Genomic DNA, 14,798 nt, shown 5'->3' with positions numbered 1-14,798 from the left:
TCGAAGACTACAAACCAACCAACGGATTTCTGAAACCCAACCAAAGCTGAATGATTCCCCTAACAGTGCAAGAATCAACGAAAAATGAACTAATTGATACCCACAAAAGCAAAGTTCAAGATTTTCTACTGAAGCTACTTAACATCAGATACAAGAGACGAAAATTAATCATTACATACACCATTATCCACAACAGACTCTTAACTATAATCGAAAGGAGGATTTCCCAAAACTCTTAAGCTACTAGACCATCAAACAATAATACAAAGGAGGATTTCCCAAAACTCAGCTAAATTATAAACTTCCGGTAAAGTAGATGAAGAGGGGGTTAGTCGTGGGAGAGTTCGAGAGATTTTAATGTATTTGGGTTTTCTTCTGTTAGTCCTGAGAGAGTTTGAGGGAGTCTCTCCAAATCCCCGTTAGTCGTGGGGGAGTTTAGAGGAGTCTCCTAAACTCCCTAGAAAACACCTGTTAGTCGCTGGGGAGTTTAATAAAAGCTCTTGAACTCCCTGTTAGTCATAAAACCCTACAATATTAGGGAGTTGGTTTCTTTGGGGAGTTTGAAGGAGTTTTTAGTGTATTTTGATCTCACAACAAATCTCTCAAAAGAGTAGAGATTTTACAAGGTGTTAGTCCTCAAGGGAGTTGGGGGAGTTGGGTGTAGTTGTGTTTTTTCCCGTTAGTCGTGAGGGAGTTCGAGGGAGTCTCTTAAAATCCCCGTTAGTCGTGGGAGAGTTTAGAAGAGTCTCCCCAACTCCCTAGAAAACCTCGTTAGTCGTGGGGGAGTTTGAAAGAAACTCTTAAACTCCCTGTTAGTGGTAAAAATTAGAATGATAGGGAGTTTGTTTTTTTTTTTTGGAGTTCTAGGGAGTTTATAGTGTATTTTTGCCTCACTCCAAATCTCTCAAAAAAGTAGAGATTTTGGGAGAGTCTCTCAAACTCCTTACACTCAACACACCAAACTCTCTCAAACTCCCAATACTCTCTTACACTCCCTCAAAATCCCCAAGATTCAAAATACATTAAACTCCCTCCAACTCACTCGTGGACTAACCCCCTGTTAGTGTATTTTGGTCTCACAACCAAATTTGGTTCAAAATCTTTCTTTTCAAATCATACGGATTTCTCAAATCTCAGCAACAAAAATGTTGTTCCCAACATGATGAAATGATTATCAGATGATGGCCATTATGATACGGTGAAACATTTCTATGAAGATATTAGGATAGTGATCTAGAGTCCATGAAAACGTGTGGATATATAGATTTGTTTAGATCTACATATCCTGTAAGATGCACCAGCAAAAAAAAATGTAGAAGTCTTCACAATTAGCGCTTCCCTGAGTTGAATTACATTACCACTTCTGCAACCACCGTCAAAACTATTTTCTCACCACTACCATCACCACCTATAACCAACCACTACTCCCTTAACCACCCCAAATAAGAACCCTAATTTCAGAAATAAATAAAGGGAGTTAGAATTGTATGGAGACCGTTAAATTTAAGGGGAAAAAAATTATCTCGTTGCACAAAATAACATATTATTGATACAGAGATATGATCATTTTCATTTATTTTTTTTTCTTTTGATTAAAGATCAATGTTATTTGCAAATGAGTGTTTATTGTTTCTTAAAAGAGAATGAGTTAGGAGTGAACTCTCTCAAACTCCCCCAAACTCCCTCTAATAAACTCTCTCAAACTCCCTACACTCCCCCAAACTCCCTGAACTCAAAAACACCAAACTCTCTCAAACTCCCTACACTCTCTCAAAATTCCTGAGATTTAAAATACACTCAACTCCCCAGAAATCACTCGAGGACTAACCCCCTGGAAATAAAAACCCCTAGTTGACACAACAATAGTAGATGATAAAGAGACTCTTAACTATAATCGAAACCATCACAGATGCAAACAGAGAGATATGAGAATACCTGAAGGTAAATCAACAAAGGAGAAGAAGACAGAGCACAAGTTTTAGGGTTTTGTACTAAACCCCTGAACTCCGAACTTGTTGTAGCCAAAACGTCAAGGACGGGGCATCTTTCTCTTGCACAACGGGCTTGGGCTTGCTTCTGCTCCATGCATCAGCTGTGTATCGGGTTGTCGAGGGGAGTGGACTGAGAACTGACTACTGAAGTACTGAGGATGAAATAACCGCAAGCGTTCAATTCTGAAAGTTGTCATTTGCCAAGTTGATTATCTGGGATAATTTGAGTTTAGTACTCAGGTTTTGACCAACACTAGGTTTTGGTCTAACATTTGTCCAACGTCAGGCCTTGATGGACTGGACGTTGACCCGAGTTGACCGTTTATAGTCAGACTTAATTAATTTTATAAAATTAAAATACTGAGTTTACAATTATATCCCTGAGAAGGGACTAAAATCCAACTGCTCAAATAAAATTATTAATCCGACGGTAAAGATCAAACATCCATTAACCAAATTCCCTGCACACATTTATCAACCCTAATATTTATCTAAGAATTCTTTCATTCATCCGCCGCAACTCATTTCAGTTGAACCAGATCGCTAGCTTGTTCTATCTCGACTTTGTATGGATTTGAACTCAAACGAAACTCATAATCACCATACTTATTTCTTGTTGCTATATCCCCTCTTTCCCTGTATGTTCTTGATTGTAGCACCCATTCCACCATTTTAGTTCATTCCTTCATCACTATGATCAGCAATAGCAGCATCACGTTCCCGATCTGAACTCAACCAAAAACTCATTCTTATTCACTACCACGTCCCATTAATTACACATTTCAAACCAAGAATACCAGATCCCCTTTTCACTAACCTAAATCTCTAGATAGCAACCAATTTTTATCAATCAACATCACAAAGTGGGGCTTTAATAAAATTCCCAAAATTTTCATTTCCCAATCTATGGTTTCAAAATGGGTTAATTTTCGAACCAAATTCCCAGAAATCCAAATAGTGGGTGTTACAGCTTAGGGCTTCAAATTCATTTCCATCAAAAATTAAAAAAGACGGAAACAACAAGAACATCAGATTTTCCTATGTAGTGATATCATAGAATTACAATTAATCAATTCAAATTGAGGAGAAGAACTTAATACCAATAACAAAAATAAAACAAATCGAAGTCCTTCATCAAGTTAGCGTGGAGCAGTAAGGTTTCCATGAAGAGCATGGAGAAATTGGTAGAAGAATGCTGAGAGATCCATCAACGTTAGAAACAAAAACAGCATCACAACATTTGGAAGAAATACCGAGTGATTGGGCGTACGTTGCTGATAGTAGTCATCAGAGAATCAAAAAAAGTTCGTAAAAGAATTCTTAGTAAGAGGCGATAATGGTGTTAGGAAGAACATCCAAAGATCGCAGTCATGAATGGGAAAGATTGGTAGTGGGGGTGATGGGAAAATGGTCATGTAAATGTTAGGAAGTTAAGGTCAAAATAGTAATTTTGTGTTAGTAATTCTATTTTATCTTTCATTTTATTTTACTTAATTATTATTTTAATTATTTTTTAACATAAATTAATTTCTAACCAAGTCAACTCTGGTCAATATTTAGTCCAAGTACCAAGCTTAACATTGGACAAATATTAGATCAAATTTCAAAGCCTAGTGTTGGTCAAACCTTAATACTAAACTCCTATCCCTGACTATTTTGTGGAAATAAGCCTATTTTTTTCCTGATTAGGAAATGAATTCTCATAAATCGGTACAAGTTTGATGCAACAACCACACTCTTTTCGTGCATGCATTTGAGACGTAGGTAGACATCTTAAGAAACACTCTTTTATTTTTGTAGCTTCCAACACTCATAATTGGTTTAACCGTTGTGGAGATTATTAGTCACCCGTCACTTGACCGCTAATCTACAACACTCAAAATTTTTGTAGCTGACATGATTTTTACGGGTCACTTGATCGCGCCTTTTACTCCACGTCACCCGATTTATTGTCGACGTGTTAGACCCAACGAGGCTATACGTGAGGGGGCGAGTTGAGATTATTAGTCTCACATTGTATGGGTATCTAAAATCCTGCGGTTTATAATATATTAGGACCCCTCCACTCATTGCCAATTGGTTTTGAGTTGGATGCCCGTATTCTAACATGATATCAGAACAGGCTATTTGCGACGAGTCATTAGACCGCGCCTTTACTCCGTGTCACCCGATTTATTGTCCACGTGTTAGACCCTAAGAGGCTACACGTGAGGGGGCGTGTTGAGATTATTAGTCCCACATTATATGGGCATCTAAGATCCTACGGTTTATAATCTCTTAGGGCCTCTCCACTCATTGCCAATTGGTTTTGAGTTGGATGCCCGCATTCTAACAACCGTCATGGGTCATCAAACTCGTATCAAGCTCGAGGCATAACTTACAAGACAAGGAATTTACTTTCGTGCAACAAAATCAAGAATATTGGTTGAAATGTCATGGGTCATTGAACTCATAGCAGGCTCGAGGCACAACTTAGAGGACAAGGAACCTATTTTTGTGCAAAAAAAAAAATCAAGAATTATGACCATTGTACAAACTACAATTTGTTTCGGTTTACTGATTCTGGTCGTAAATGGAGAATGCCTAACCAATAACAGGAATCTGTCAGAGGAGTGTGTTGGGATATATATTTTAAAAGAAGTCTTTTGTGTATATATATCAACAATTAGAGTTTGGCCCTTAGTTAAGTATTTTGGTCCTTGAGGATGAGGTCTCAGGACCGAGTCCCTCCCCCTATTAGGGATGCACATAACTGACTCAACCCACCTACCTAACCCACACCTGTTAAAAAATACCCGCATCCGACCCAACCCACCTAGCCGTAGGTCGACTATGGGTGAGGCACGTTAGAACCGACCGTATGTTGGGTCGGTTGCGGGTAGAAACTTCCGTCACCCTAACCGACCCACCCACCCGCCCAAATATTCTCTAGCCCTTACATTATCTATCATAGAATGAATCGCAGCCATTGAAGTGACGATATAAAATACCTAACCCTAAGCATCGCTAACTTTCATTTGCTTCTCTTTTCACTTCGGCCTCTTCTTATCTCCTTCTCATACAAATTGCATTTTCTTTTTCACTCTTCGCTCGATCTATGATTCTCAACTTAAATTCGCTGTGTAGATCGCCATAGCAAGCAGCAGAAATCCAATAACGGCAGGTAGGATTAAAAACCATTATAATATATTTGATTATGTGATTTTCTGTGATTTTTAATTTGGGGTTTATCTGTTTAGGGTTTTGTTTTTTATTTCAATTTGGGGTTTATCTGTTTGATTAATTGATTCTGTGATTTTCTGACTTTGTTTTGTTAATCTTTTGTGTATGTTGGAATTGGATTTTGGGGATTTTGTTCACCTCTTCAAGGAGCTAAAAGTAATCTGAGGTACAATTTCTCTCAATCTAACAGTGGTTACAGTACAACCTTAGATTATTAGATTATCTAAAAAGAAATGTTCCAAGCATCAGCTCTCTGAAACTGATTTAGTTTATGCCAGTATGACTATGATTGCTCAATAGTTTAACTTCTTTAGATTAAGATATAGTTATACTAATAAATAGAAATAGGCAATCTGCTGAGTTTTCTCATGGTAGATAATGAAGGGTCAATATGATTTCAAAGGGTTGTTTAAGATTCTTTGTATTCAATGTAATTGCATTTATGGGAAGGAATTGGATTAAATAACAAACGCTTTCACAATGCAGCAGATTGCGGAGATTCAATCATAAGCCATGTTAAATCATAGGACTGATCCAATGGTTTCCTTATTCGAGCCATTGAAAATCAATGCAAAATTTGCCTTGAGACTGATCGTATGTACCTCTTAATTGGATGTTTTTGATGAGTTAACATTAAACACAGTTTGCTTAAATTTAACCTAGGGTTTATGTTCTTTCTTTTTTTTTGTTAGGGAGACATTTCATTGCTCCTTGTTTGTGCAATGGAAGGTCGAAATATGTATACAGTGAATGTTTATATCAATGGCGGTCCATAAATGTGTTATTATTCAGTAATCCTATGTTAAAATTTAGCTCTCTGTAGAAATTTCCTTTTTGTAACTACTTCAATTTTAAGTTGTTATCTGTCTAAACTTTGAAGCCAACTAGCCAAGTGTGTTTTCTATTCTATGAATGCAGTCAAACACCCGAAATGCAAACTAGCTGAGTTTGCAGTTGATGTAATACTATATTAAGATATTTGGGTTTGAATTGTAGTTAATTAACATTATTGGTGCAGTAAAGGGTTTCCAACAGTGTTGATTGTTTTCATATTATTGGTTTGTGACAATGTTGGTTGCACAAAGTTATGTTGTTTTTGAACTGATGGTTTCTTTGTATAGGTTACCATGGTTGAAATCTCAAAAGATGATTATACTTCAAAGCCTAGAGTTGGTGTGAGAAAATCTTGGGTACATGAGCACTTCGATATAATAGAATTTGTGGCTAGAGCCAAGTGTAAGCATTGTCCAAAGGGTCAAGGTATATACAAGTTTGGTGATAAATCATATGGGACTGCTAATCTTAGTCGTCATCTGGAGAACTGCAATGAATATAAGAAAATAGTAAAAAGGAACCAAGAGATCGAACACTTGATATTCAACCTTGCAATATGAGAGAAGATTTTGCTGCTTGGTGAGCTTATTTTGGTGTTAAGGCTTGCAGGATTTCAGTTTCAGTTGCATACTTGTAGTATTAAAACTTGAATTTGTTGTAAAACTTTAAATGTTTGAATTTATATTTTAAGATAATTGAATGTTGGTTAAAAAATTCATGCCAAAATTTCTTTAGGAATAATTAGAACGGGTATACCCGCAACCGACCCATTATGATGTTGGGTCGATTGTGGGTGACAGCTTCTGTTACCCGCCATCAGTGGGTTGGGTGGTGGGTGAGGCCAAACCGGACCCAAACCGACCCATGTGCATCCCTACCCCCTACTGATTGAGTAAATATATATAAATGTTAGAGCATTGGTGGTCGTACTGGCAAGCTATTTCAAGCTTGTTTGTCAAGTTTAGTTGATTAAAACTGTAAGTCTTGATTTCTAGTCTACTTATAGTTATGTCTCGGATTAGGATAAAATGTGTAATTGAGATTTACACTTCACGATGTTCATCGATTGAGGATGAAGATCTACTGAGGAGAGCTTGCAGGAACTTCATCAACAAAAGATATGTGGAGACTAAAACTTATATATCACTCAGAAGTCTATTGAGGAGAGCTTACCCAAGATATACTGAGGATAGCTTGGGTAAGGATATTTCAATGATTGAAATGGGAGCTTAGAACAAAAACCTTTGTCTGGATACAACACAGTATGCATACCTAGTATGCAAACTTTCTTGATATGATTCAGGTCCGGGAACCTTGTTTGCATACCTAGTATGCGAACGGTAATAATTGTTGAAGTCCAGGAACCATGTTTGCATACCAGTGTGTGAACGGTTCTACCTGAGTTAACGTCCGGGACAGCAGTATGCATACCCGTTGCAAACTGCTTGACAAGACCAAAGTCTGGAAGCTATAGTTTGCGTACCTGTTTGCAAACTTAGTGGTTATAGTATGTTTTTCATACTCATGAACAAATACATTTATGAAGTAAGTGGTGGGTTTTGAAAGAAACCTACAAACTGACCTGCAAGTGCACAGGATCAATTGTAGTTAGTGATGGGAAGAAAAGGTTTGTCCACAGGGACTTGGAGGGAGCTATTGAAGTTTTCTAGCTAGTCTGAGCTAGTGACAGGCAGTGAGATAGTGACAGTTACAATGGCAATGAGCCAAAGGCAGTGAAGTGAAGAGTGAAGGTACTAGGGTCTTTGAATCCACTACTTGATCCTAAGCTAAGGCAGTACCTACTCAAATCATTGTTCTTGTTTCAATTCAGGGAAGATCATAATGGATGATTTTCTTGGCTAATCTTTACTCACTTGCCCCTAGCATCAGCTGTCTTCTTACAGCACAGTTGATCACAGGCTTGTTGTTCAAGAAGCTATCTATCACCCTAAGACAGTTAAACACAGTCCTTCAAATGGACTGAATTCTTAGCTACCATCATTCTTTCACCCCTAGAATCAGTTGTCTTCTTACAGCACAACTGATCACAGATGCATTCACTCAAGTAGATATTATCAGTCCTATGACATTTAAGCACTACAAGAACAATTAACATGATCATGGATTAACCTAGCATACAATTCAAGAGTATCATCTAGCCCCTAGCATATGAAGTTAGAACATATTGAAACTAATTAACAACTGGAATTGAAGTTGAACTAGAACATTGAACTGAAACTAAAATTGGAATTAAACTGAAATTAACAGGACATTGAAATTAAACTGAAATTAACCCAAGTAGGGGGTATCTCGGCTAACCAAGAACACCCCCTACACATACAACACCCCTTCTATTTATACCCAAAAATATGAATTAGGGTTCCATATGTTCTTCCCCAAAAAATCCCCTAAAACAGTAAAATTAGGGTTACACAATTTTTTTACCTAATTTCTCTGATAATCGCTCCCTCACTTCGACCCATGCTTGTACTTCGCCTTCTGCTCCTCTCCGTGCTTCTCATGCCCTAAACCTAGTTGTTCCAACAAACCCTAATCTAGGTCAGTGAGATACAGTTGGGGGTTAGGTGGAACAATTAGGTTCTAGGGAGATGGGGTGATGTTGTACAGAGTGGTATGGTGGTGGTTTGGTGGCTGTTGCAGGAGGGTTGGTGACGACAGGGAAGAAGGTGGTGGTGATGGTGGTGAGGCAGGGTATGGTGGTTGCAGACGGGGTGAGCTCGATTAGGTTCTGGCTAGGGGTTGTTTGGTTTGTGGGATATAGACTTAGGTGTTTGAGTGTTGAGCGGGATCATCGAACCTTGATGTTCGGTGATGAAAGGCGTAGGATGATAACTTCTGAAACGGATCTAACGGAGAAATTGAGACAGATCGTGAGCGACCGTTGGATGCAAAAATACAACGAAACTGACGGCTCAAGATGGAGTTAGGTGTTGTAGTGTAAGGCGGAGATATCAAACGTTGATGAACAGCAAGGGAGCGACCGTTGGATTCAACTACCATCTGATCTGAAGGCTTGGAATTTCAGCGCTGTGGTGCTTGGCAGAGACTTCAGATTTTGATGCTCTATGAAGGAGCGACCGTCGGATGCTTCTGAGAACTGATCTGATGGCTGAGAACGGAGGCGCTTTTGTGTGTAGAAAATGAGGTTGTGCGCACCATTCTTCGCGGCTTCCTTGCGTAATTTCTCCCGGCTTTTCACTACTTTTCTGCTCTTTTCGCTCCGCGACTCATTCGAACTTTATTTATTACCTAAAAATGCAAAATTAATTAATAAAAATATTTATTCTTGAAAACAATGAAAATACAGAATATGGGATAAAATGTAGAATTAATGCACAAAAGATGAGTTAAAATGCCAACAAAAAGGGATAAATATATACAATATTTGGCACTCATCAGTAAGGAATGCAATCTTTGCAAACCACGGCTTAATGTTCATGAATTGATTCTTACGAATCAATCCGATTATCTTTCAATTGGTTCATGTATATTTCTATGAGATAGTGAACAATTGAACAACTCTATGTGAAACACAATTAGATTTATTTGATTGTCTTTCATGATTGATTGATCATCATAGTTGATTTAGAACTTTTAGATGAATGTGGTTAAGACAAAAGTGTCCATATGGCTAATTTCGGTTAACTGTTATTGAGCTAACTCAATATACACGTTTAGGTACGGTTACCCATACCTAAATGTAATTATATTTCTTTTGTATGTAACAAGCTAAAGACCATCTAACAGTGGAGATATATTGCTTTGGTTTTAAGCAGACTTAACTTGAATACGGTAAATATTTAATGCTTTGTTACTAAGCTATCTTAGATTTGATTTAAAGCAAACCCTAATTTGAAAGACTATATAAGGGAGAACTCTAGAAACTGGAAAACCTAATCCTGGCACTTTCATGTGTCCTAGTTGCGACTAGAGTCGATTCTCCTTTAACCTAGGTTTTTCCAAAACCATTATAGGTTAACAACTCTTCATTTGGGATTCGTGAAGCCAGACCCAACTATTTTCTCTGTAGTTGTGTATTCTGATGTTACTTGTTATATCGTATTGAGTACTATCTTCTCTAAGATTTGCTCGAGATTTATCTCCGATAGGTAAGATATAAAAAGTAATCAAAAAGCTCTTCTTTTCATTGTTTGTGATTCCGTAATAAATTCTTCTACTACCATATAGTTAAGTTATTGTGAGGTGATTTATATTTTTAGACTGGTTTTCGGGAGTATAAGACCGGATTATCAATTGGTTCCTGTTCACCTTGATTTATCAAAAGAAGGAACAAAAACTTCATAGGTATTTCTATGGGAAACAAATTTATCTATCAGAATAGACTTATCTGCAGGAGACAGATTTTTTTATAAGTCTTCGAATTTGGGTCGTAGCAACTCTTAGTTGTGGGTGAGATCAGCTAAGGGAATCAGTTGCGCAGAATCCGGCGTGGTATAGAGCCGTAAGGAACGCGACTGTACCTTAATCGGTGTGAGACTTGGGTTAGGGCTCAATTACATTCTGGTCCGAAATTAACTTGTAGTAGGCTAGTGTGTCTGTAGCGGCTTAATACAGTGTGGTGTTCAAATCTGGACTAGGTCCCGAGATTTTTCTGCATTTGCGGTTTCCTCGTTAACAAACCTTCTGATGTCTGTGTTATTTATTTTCCGTATTATATTTGCTTATATAATTGAAATATCATAGGTTGTGCGTAGTTCAATCAATTGGTAAATCCGACCTTGATTGTTGGATATGACTTGATTGGCACTTGGGCATTGGTCTTTGGTAATGTCCGAGTTATTTCTCATATCAATCGGGCTCACAGATTTCTATCTATTCGATTGCAGATTGTATTGAGAAATTGAGATATAACTTTTTGATATATTTCTTGATTGATCTCGCTTTATAAGATGGTGCTCTCGGAATTATATTAGAGTTAGTCCATACATATTGCTGATTGAGTGTGGTTGTTATACCCGGCTGTTTCAATAAATAATCTATATATATAGATTATTAGTCCGAGAGCGGGGACTTGGGAGGTCTACTGAATTTGGAAAGTATTTTTGTTGTTTTTTTGGAAAAAAATTCAAAACGTTTCATGCCCTTAATTACGTTTTTAATTGTGATAATATGGTATAATTTATTTGCCCGGGCTATAAAAACAGTTTTTGAGAATAAAAAAAATACAAACTACTGTTTTTCTGATAATCAAGAGACCAAAAATTCTAAGCAAGATTAGAAAGACTAAAAGTGATCGATTTCTCATTGTGTGCGTGAGAGATTGAAGAGAGTTTTTCTACGCTATTTTATCTTGGGACGTTGTGATTAAGAAATAACTGCTTGCACAGAATTCAAGGCAGAGCCATGCAACGTCTTAAAGAGAGTGACTTGGTTGTGACTCAGCCGTCACTTTTTTTTGTGATTAAGTTTTATTTTGCAGGTGTGAAATCGGCAATTTTTCCAACAGAATATAGTTCCTAACTCAGCTGGAGAGCATAAAGCGGAATCAGTTTTCACTCCCTATCGAAGCCGCAGAGTATCTGAGCTTCAGTTAGAGAAACGTCGTACTACAATTAGGGGAAGACGAAGTTCATCGACTGACAATGAAATGTAGCAGATTCTTCAAAAAGACCGTACTGCAATAAGGTGTACTGCAAAGGTCTCGCCACAATGTCACTCATTAGCCTTCACAATGGTAAACGATCCAATTCAACTAGGTTTATGTTATTATTTTGTCAAGTCATTTTTTGCAATGTTCCTCCATAAATAGCTTGGTTTATACCACTAGGTGTTACCTTTCCTTCAGCTCTTCAAATCCTTCACTATTTTTTACCTTTTATTGTTGATCATGTTTATGAATTTCAAAACAGAAGAAAAGGCGGAGATGGAGACTAAACAATTGCGGTATAGGTGTCTAATGCTACCAAATGGAAGGTATGAAAAGTATCTCTAATTATAGCTGCGTCTCACCACTTTAGTGGGAGACCTTAAATTGATTGGTATATCAAAGAAAACAAACAATATTGCATTTGTTTGTGAATTGAACAGTGCAACGCAGTTGATAGAATGATTCTTCTTACCGCAGGCTTTATTATACCGATTGTATTAGTCATTGTTGTTTGTACAACATTTCAAGGATTGAAGTTTTTTTTTTCTGAAGGTCGTGGTGATGAGGTGTTGGAAAAAATACAGTTTTATGTGAATAAAAATTACTAATAAAAAGGTTTTTCCAAAAAAATAAAAACACCTTCCAAATTTATCTCTTAGTTTTTTTTACGGGATAAGTTTACTATATATTTTTTGGATTTGGGTTAGGGTTTTATATATGTATAACCTCTTTTTATTGCTGTTATATATAGAAAAACCTCTCATATATCCCCGTGTGTTTTTGAGTACTTCTTCTTCGTTTTTCGATGTTTGATACGAGGGTTTAAGTGCTAACGATTCGTGAGTTTTTCCGCTGCCAAGTTCTAGAAGGACAAGTTTGAATATGCTATTCAAGCTTGTTAAGATTGTTGTATCTTGGAGGCAGATGTACCCGTAGGGCTATAGCATCATCTTTTTCAGAGTGTAGCCGGGCATTCTTGTCTTAAGGACAGTATGTTGAACATGCGCCTCAATCTACCATTACCGTTTCCTTGTTTCCATGGTGTTTAACAGGATGTTCAAGACATTAACAGTTGACTAAGGAGAACACACAAAAACCAGATAAGTGCCTCTTATATTATTAGTTGATTGATTAATTTTTAATTGTTATTATCCAACAATCTTAAGACAAGAAATTTTTTTTAATAATAATTTTTCTCTGTCAGTTTCAATATCTAAAGATCATCATGGCCCCTAACGAAGCAAAAAGTCCGAGAGTTTCAAAGTCAGAGATTTCTTCATCGCAGTTATTTATGAGACTGTGCAAGGTTCTCATGAGTTTAAGATAAACGGATATTCTCATGCAAAGGAATGGGAGTTGGTAAATACAAGTCTAGTGGCAAATTCGCAGTTGATGGTTATGATTGGAAGATACGTTTTTTTTTTTTCAGACGGCTGTGATCATGCTAGCGAGGAGTACTTATCCTTTTTCATTGAGCTAGCTAGCCCTGGAGAAGTTAAGGGCATCAGTTGAAATCAAACTACTGGACCAACGCCAAGAAGACAATTTCATTCGGGCGCACTTAGACCGAGGCTTCAGAGCTATTACTCCCACCATTGTGATCCAATCTCTTACGCAATACGTGGGCAATGTCGTCAAACTTTTTATTTCTGAAGATGGTACAGCTGAGAACTTTAAGGCTGCAACAAGCTTGGATCTACTTGGTCCATCGGTTTTCCGTATTTGGAATTCGATTACAAACGAGCAAGTACTTCTTGCTCCTAGAAGATATACTCCTGTCCGTGTCTGTGGATTTTACTTCCATCCGCTTAAGAAGGAATACGAAGTGGTTTGTGTACGTACCTCGCGTATTAAACCAAGATGGGACACTTTCAGATATATCAGTCGGTGCTTGAGAAAGAAAGGAGGGGAGATTATCTCGGAAAGACTGTTCAGAAAACAAAGCCTACACAACATAGTGTACGAGAATTGCGAGCACTGGGATTGAAACTTTTTGAACTTTAAAGTGAAGCGTTGGTCTTGATTTTTCATGAGTTGAATTTTTTGAACCCTAATAAGAAAGGATCCTTACGGATGAATGTCAACAATGGAGTCTTGGAAAGATCTCGAGTAAGAAAACAAAGAAGATGAAGAGTCGTTAGTTTGTGATGACACGGCAGGGTGGTGCTGCCAATACTGATGGCATATAATGAAACTCGAGAGAAAAGAGTCATGGGTTTCTGTTTGATACTGGTTAGATTAAAGATGGAGATTGACCGGTGACTAATGAAGTAGAACATGGAGAAATAGGAGCTCGTGATGAAGAGTTATGCCAGTAATTGAGATGTTGGTTCATCAGGGATGCTGTTCATGATGGCAGTAATGTTGGTATACTTCCGGTGATTACTGGAGTTGATCGTGGTGATGACGAGATCGAGATGAAGTCAGGGAGGCCGAGTCACGATGGAAAGATGAGAATCCCTTGCTTTGTTCCTAGTTGGTGTTCGTTTCATTGATTATCAGAAAGCTACGACATGTCTGGTACCTTCAGAGGTGTATCAACATTTGAACTTGATATTTGGGCTACACCAATTGAGAAACTAAGAGTAGTTGCTGATGCTATGACTGCTGAGATGCACGCTGGTCTTGCTTCTGAAGGGAAATTTGGTTGAGCAGACGGCTGCTTATACAGGAGAGGATTTTGTGCAGGGGAATTTGGCTGAGCAGGCGGCTGGTTGTACAGGAGAGGATTTAGATCGACACGATAATTTGCATTACTTAAGGCAGTCGATGTGGTTTGAGCTTACTTCTGGAGAGATTTATTACCGCCTACAAAAATTCGAGACTTCTAGTAGAAGGTTCTTTGCTGTGGAGAAGCTCTACGCAATGACTGAAGACCTATTCGACGTCCGTTCCTATCCTTCTTAAAAATTGACTCTTCAGGCCTATATTGAATTGTTGAGGGTTCCGGACCTGCTGGTTGTACAAAAATATTATTGTAAAGCGATTGCCGGAGCCATCAGGTGCTATATAGCATTGGCAGGTAGGGTGAGAGAGGCCCAAGTCAGTAAAGCTGTTGGAGCATGTGTTTATTGTCTGTGTTGAAGCGTCCTCGGCTTACAGAATTATTTGATGGTCATGGA

At 37.9% G+C, this 14,798-nt stretch overlaps 1 long non-coding RNA gene across 1 annotated transcript; it reads left to right on the top strand.

Moving 5' to 3' along the window:
• The first annotated feature begins 5,002 nt into the window (after positions 1–5,002).
• On the top strand, positions 5,003–6,747 carry LOC113275261. Its single transcript, XR_003323516.1, has 3 exons — positions 5,003–5,154; positions 5,361–5,379; positions 6,335–6,747. It is a non-coding gene; the product is annotated as an uncharacterized LOC113275261 (long non-coding RNA).
• The last annotated feature ends 8,051 nt before the right edge of the window (positions 6,748–14,798 follow it).

The sequence above is a fragment of the Papaver somniferum genome, chromosome 4 (genome assembly GCF_003573695.1).
Source record: "Papaver somniferum cultivar HN1 chromosome 4, ASM357369v1, whole genome shotgun sequence".
Taxonomy (NCBI): domain Eukaryota; kingdom Viridiplantae; phylum Streptophyta; class Magnoliopsida; order Ranunculales; family Papaveraceae; genus Papaver; species Papaver somniferum.
This window is presented reverse-complemented; position numbering and strand designations above follow the sequence as displayed.